Source organism: Bidens hawaiensis, unplaced genomic scaffold, assembly GCF_021521415.1.
Source record: "Bidens hawaiensis isolate Kalapana, Puna unplaced genomic scaffold, B.hawaiensis_p1.1 tig00021323_1, whole genome shotgun sequence".
NCBI classification, from domain to species: Eukaryota; Viridiplantae; Streptophyta; class Magnoliopsida; order Asterales; family Asteraceae; genus Bidens; species Bidens hawaiensis.
Genome location: NW_027493294.1, coordinates 29,123 through 35,202, shown reverse-complemented (window position 1 = coordinate 35,202; position 6,080 = coordinate 29,123).

Sequence of the window (6,080 nt, the reverse complement as noted above, 5' to 3'; positions counted from 1 at the left end):
AGGTACAGTAAAAGATCCTTCAGTATACGGACTGGCTTATTTGGGCGGGAGTATTCCCCCTCCCGCCTCTGTGCGGGATTGCTCCCGGCTTGGCTCATTCCTTCAGGTGACACTGAATGATCGAGAGCTAAGTGCCTTGTGCGTGTAGCCATGCTGCGCGGGTGGCCTTCCCTAATGGCTTGTATCCGAGGCTGCGGGGACAGGCGGAGTCCTTCACCATTGGGAGGCATTTCCTGCGGGACCAGCTTGCGTACTGCGCGTAAGGACGTCACGTCTCTGAGCATGGTTGGTCCTGCGGATCCAGTTGGTCTCTGCGCAGACGTCCCTGTTTAAGGTGAGTCTTGCGGGTCCAACTGGGCTCTGCTGGGACCTACCTCTTCACGTCTTGACTGATATGATGTGATAACATTAAATTTCATCAATCAATCCATAGTTTGCAAAAACAAACACAAATTAATTATAAAATTTGAGTTGCAAACATCCCATGAACGCCATGGATGAATAGACCAAGAAATTGGAGCTATAACATCAAATGAACCTTTAAAAACACTTTTATCTCTTCGATTCCGGGCAACACAAACAACATACAACAAGAATCGAACTCCAATCTGATGAAAAGACCGAATCTCACTTTTTGCAGCTTTGACATTCACGAAAATATCCGTTGTTCACTTGTCATCATCTGAATCATTGAGTGAAATAGGTTTGAATCACCTACTCAAACGCACCGCATACCAAAACAACTATGAATCATACTACATCCACCACAAAAATCCATAGACAAGCACAGATTTGGTGAAATATACCTTGAACCATGAAGAATACTAGCATACCAGTCTTTGTGAAAAATACATATTAAAACATGATGAAATCTGCTTATATTGGTTTAGAGATGCTCAAAATTAGCTAAGGATCCATACCAGTCTTTGATCCGGGTCACTGAGGTGTGATTTGAACAGAAGGAGTGAAGATTTAACTTAAATGTTGAGAGGCATTTCGTTAAACACCTATCTTCATTAATAAGAACTAGAGAATAAGCAGTTAAAAGATTCTGAGCCTAGGTTAATTTATTTACCGAACTTGAATTTGGAAGGGAGCGAAAAGACGACTTTAGCGGCGGTTCACTAATCACGATTTGGAAATTGGAAGGGAGTTACCGACTACCTCATAAGCTACATGGATATTCAAACATGAATTCGTTCAAGTTATGGGTGAAAAGTCAATCATGCCTCTTAGGCTAACACTGTTAGTTGACGAAGAGACCCAAAGTTACACGTTTTGAAGAGATGGAGACTCAGGGGGTGTTTGGGATTACTTATTTTTACCAACTTATTAACTTATTAAAAAGTAATAAGGAATTTGAGATTGCTTATATTGTGAGAGAAAAAGTTTCATAAGTTACAATGTTGTAACTTATTAACTTAATGAAAAGTTATAAGAAGGTAAAATTAGGAATCCCAAACACCCTCTCATTCAGGTCATTTTAACTTTCAGTGTGCAATGCACGCCCACCCATTAACCACATAAACCCAAATACGTATTGTACGTCTAGAATAATGTTTTCCAGCTTTGTAAAATTATATATTAAATTCACTCTTAAATTAGTCAATTCAGATAAGGTGAACTTGTACAGAAAGAATAGAAGTCTAAAGCCTACTTGGAGTAGTCACCAACTCAATCAAATAGAATGATTGGTCATGTTTTCATTATTGTTGGACGGTGCCATTAACATTGTTAATTTTTATTAAAAATATAAACATATTAACTATCATGCAGTTATGTTATAGACATATATGCATGTAAATAACTAGTTTGTTTAGACTCACGAGACTTCTTCAGGTTTATATACGAGATGCATATCTATTTAATAAACGAGGTCTATATATTAAATATTACACGGTTGATTCAACCACGAACGAAGACAAGTTTTTGAAAGTAGAGATCGAGTAGGCTTACATCTCTACCATATGGTAAGGGTGTGAGTAAGTTACGTAATTATTTGAATATTGATTATATGTATTAAATACAAGCAAGTCAATAAAGGTATCTTAGAAAAGAAAAAGGACACTTTTTTTCCCCGAATAATGTTAGAAGGATAAAGAAGATTATCCTAAAGTTGTAATGCATTTTGATGCATCATGTGAAGTTGGTGCTAAAATGTGACGTAAGCAAAATTTTTTTTGATGTTAACCAATACCCAATTGTACCAAACTAGGTTTTTACCCTGCGCGATGCGCTGACATTATTAGAAAAATAGCTTTTAATGACTAACAATTTATGACTCGTGGCTATTTATAACTCGCAAATGTGTGTGTCATAAAAAAGGAGTTATGTTTTCTAAAAATTAGAAGATTATCGACTCACTTTTTTGCGAGTCATTAAGCAGTAGTCATAAAATGAAAAAAAACAAAAATTTTTGACTTACTTTTTTGCGAGTGTATAAGCAGCAGTCATAAAATAAATAAACAAAGATTATGACTCTCTTGAAATAAAAATAAATAATTAAACACCCGTCATGTATCCGGATATCTTTGCACGGGTCATACCACCTCCTTAACCCTTTCCCCTTTCCTCAAACCCTAAACAATCCCACAACTGCCTCTCCTTCTTCATCAGCGTTGCTTAACTTAGGCCGTCTCCACCACTGTAATCGAACATGTCGGAGGTCCACCAGAGGACACTCTGGAAACATTCATGGGTGATTTCACTATGGAGGTTCTCCAGCCACTTCATCAATCGCCTCCCCAAAGATCAATTCTCTAATTTAGGGTTGTGTTCCAACAACATTATCATAGAGAATGCTTTGTCTATCAAAATTAGGGTTTTTAAAAGATCCCAACTTACTTTCAAAAAGCATAGTTTGTTTATGGTGTATTCAATCCTGCTCAAACTTCTATTTATGTATTGTAATTGTTTCTTAATTTGCAGTAATATTAGTTGATGTACTCTTAGTTGCATACAATGGTTGGGTTTCAATTTCGATTATCTTGGTGAATTAAGATTATCAAACTTGCACTTGATTTACAAGTTTCTGTAAACTGTTTTTGTAAGTTTTATTATTTTGTAACAATTATGGTATTTTATGTTTTGTATTGGCATGAACATTCTTGCTACTTTATTCAGCAAATGGATTCTTATATCAACGAAGATTACAACTTTAGAGTTCACATTTAAAATACTTAGCATGTAGGATTTTTATTTTTTCTATTTGTTTGAAGTTTTTCAGTATGTAACTTGAGATAAAATCTGTTTATATTAAGTTATCAACATGTCGCTAAACAACTATACGCTTAGCAAACTTAAGAAAGAAATTGATGTTGGTTTTTGTGTGTTTTAGGGTTCTGAGATACTCTGAAAGAGACCAAGGTTGGTGTCAGTAAACTTAAAAAAGAGAAATTTTGTATACTTTTGATTCAACAATTATGAACTTTTCATTATGATGATACGTTGCTTTTACTGGTGTTAGAGTTATGGCGAGCTGGAATGATTGATGGTGAACATTTTCAGCCAAACTTATAATCAAATAGGTTTTCCAAACTGGAGATGATGTTTTCATTCCCTGAACATAGCAAAATCTAGTAGCCAACACACATGTAAGCAACATATACTATATAGGAGGATTCCCAACCTTGAAGTTTGGCGCGTAGCCATATGGGATATTAGGAGAATTCCCAACCTTGAAGTTTGGCGCGTAGCCATATGGGATATTAGGAGGATTCCCAACCTTGGCGCGTAGCCATATGGGATCTTAGGAGGATTCCCAACCTTGCAGTTTGGCGCGTAGCCATATGGGATATTAGGGGGATTCCCAACCTTGAAGTTTGGCGCGTAGCCATATGGGATATTAGGAGGATTCCCAACCTTGAAGTTTGGCGCGTAGCCATATGGGATATTAGGAGAATTCCCAACCTTGAAGTTTGGCGCGTAGCCATATGGGATATTAGGAGGATTCCCAACCTTGGCGCGTAGCCATATGGGATATTAGGAGGATTCCCAACCTTGAAGTTTGGCGCGTAGCCATATGGGATATTAGGAGGATTCCCAACCTTGAAGTTTGGCGCGTAGCCATATGGGATATTAGGAGGATTCCCAACCTTGGCGCGTAGCCATATGGGATATTAGGAGGATTCCCAACCTTGAAGTTTGGCGCGTAGCCATATGGGATATTAGGAGGATTCCCAACCTTGAAGTTTGGCGCGTAGCCATATGGGATATTAGGAGGATTCCCCACCTTGAAGTTTGGCGCGTAGCCATATGGGATATTAGGAGGATTCCCAACCTTGAAGTTTTGGCGCGTAGCCTGATGCGCGCATGCACGACGATAGAGTGGTGACTCGCAAGTGCGTGTGCATGGCGGAGGTCTCTTGCGCAAAACCCAGATGGTGGTTTCCGCGGCGGCACATGCACGGCTGCGGAGTGAGAACCCCCGGGCGTGCGTACATGGCGGCGGAAGTCTAGTAACTTCTGGATCTGCAATTTAAGAGTCAGATCTACAACTTTAGACCTAAAATCCAGGTCTGTAATCTAGACCTAGATCTGTAAATCAGATCTGGACAGATCTGAAGATTCGGAGCAGATTTAAAACCATCACAGATTCGGAGATCCTGAATCACAGATTCACAGATTCGGAGATCTGATCATTCGAATCACGGATTTTCCTTCTTGCCCAGATCTGGAAGCCTCTTTTTAGATCTATGGATCTTTTTGAGCTTTAAATAGAACAAGCTTTGAAGACTTTTTCTGTAAACTTCCAGATCTGCGTTTTTCTTGGGAGAGATCTGGCAGCCGAGATGAAGATCGAAGGGCAGTTCGTTGCCGTCCCACGGATGGCGCCAATGTCGAAACACGAAACGAATCTTACCTGATCCATGACGATGTTTCCACGGATTTTCGAGATGAACGAACCACGTCTTGATCTTCTTCTTCTTCGGCTGCGCCTGCGACCTGCAATCCTGAGACCTGCAATGGTTTCGGGGGTGTGGAGGTGACTGCTAAGATATCCTGAGGATTTCTTGTTTACAGACACAAAAAGTGGTGGTGGCTCTTATTGAGCATGACGCATGATAAGGAGGTGGAGACCTCCTTATATAGAGTCTCATGGCCACCATCATGGTACCCTAATGGGCCTAGCCCAGTTAGGGTTACCTCCACAAAACCCCCTCGGCCCAATAACATCGTATTAGTCCATGTAATGAAATAAGCCAAACATAATAGATTTAGGGTCGTAGAACCGGGTTTTAGTACCATACCCCTACAATGTCGCTAAACAACTATACGCTTAACAAACTTAAGAAAGAAATTGATGTTGGTTTTTGTATGTTTTAGGGTTCTGAGATACTCTGAAAGAGACCAAAGTTGGTGTCAGTAAACTTAAAAAAGAGAAATTTTGTATACTTTTGATTCAACAATTATGAACTTTTCATTATGATGATACGTTGCTTTTACTGGTGTTAGAGTTATGGCGAGCTGGAATGATTGATGGTGAACATTTTCAGCCAAACTTATAATTCCAAACTGGAGATGATGTTTTCATTCCCTGAACATAGCAAAATCTAGTAGCCAACACACATGTAAGCAACATATACTATATAGTATTATAAAAATATACATGTAAAATATATCAAATTTATATGAAATATAGAATGAGTGTAAAGTTTGTCAAATAAATTATGATTTCAAACATTTGATATTTATCTTGATATGGTTCAGTGGCTGTAATCTGATTATATGTTTTAGTTCATAATTTTAAAAGCATTCCACATGTTTGATAAAATGCCCCATCACTTTCTTTTTTTCGGAAATTCAATAGTTTTGACCTTTGGGTTTAATTATGTTGTTGATCTACCAATGGTAATGGATTCACGAAAATTTTTGATATTTTAGGCTTACCATTTTGTTGATAAGGTTTACTACAACCTATATTGTTTTATGATTTTTGCAGGTTAAGCGTTCGCAAATAATAACAAACCAGCGTCAATCGTTCCCGCCTTCCTGGTACGTAATTTGCTGCTTCACTGATTTTTAGTTCGGCATGCTACTGTTAAAACCACTATTAAACGTTTTAAAAAGTTGCATATAGG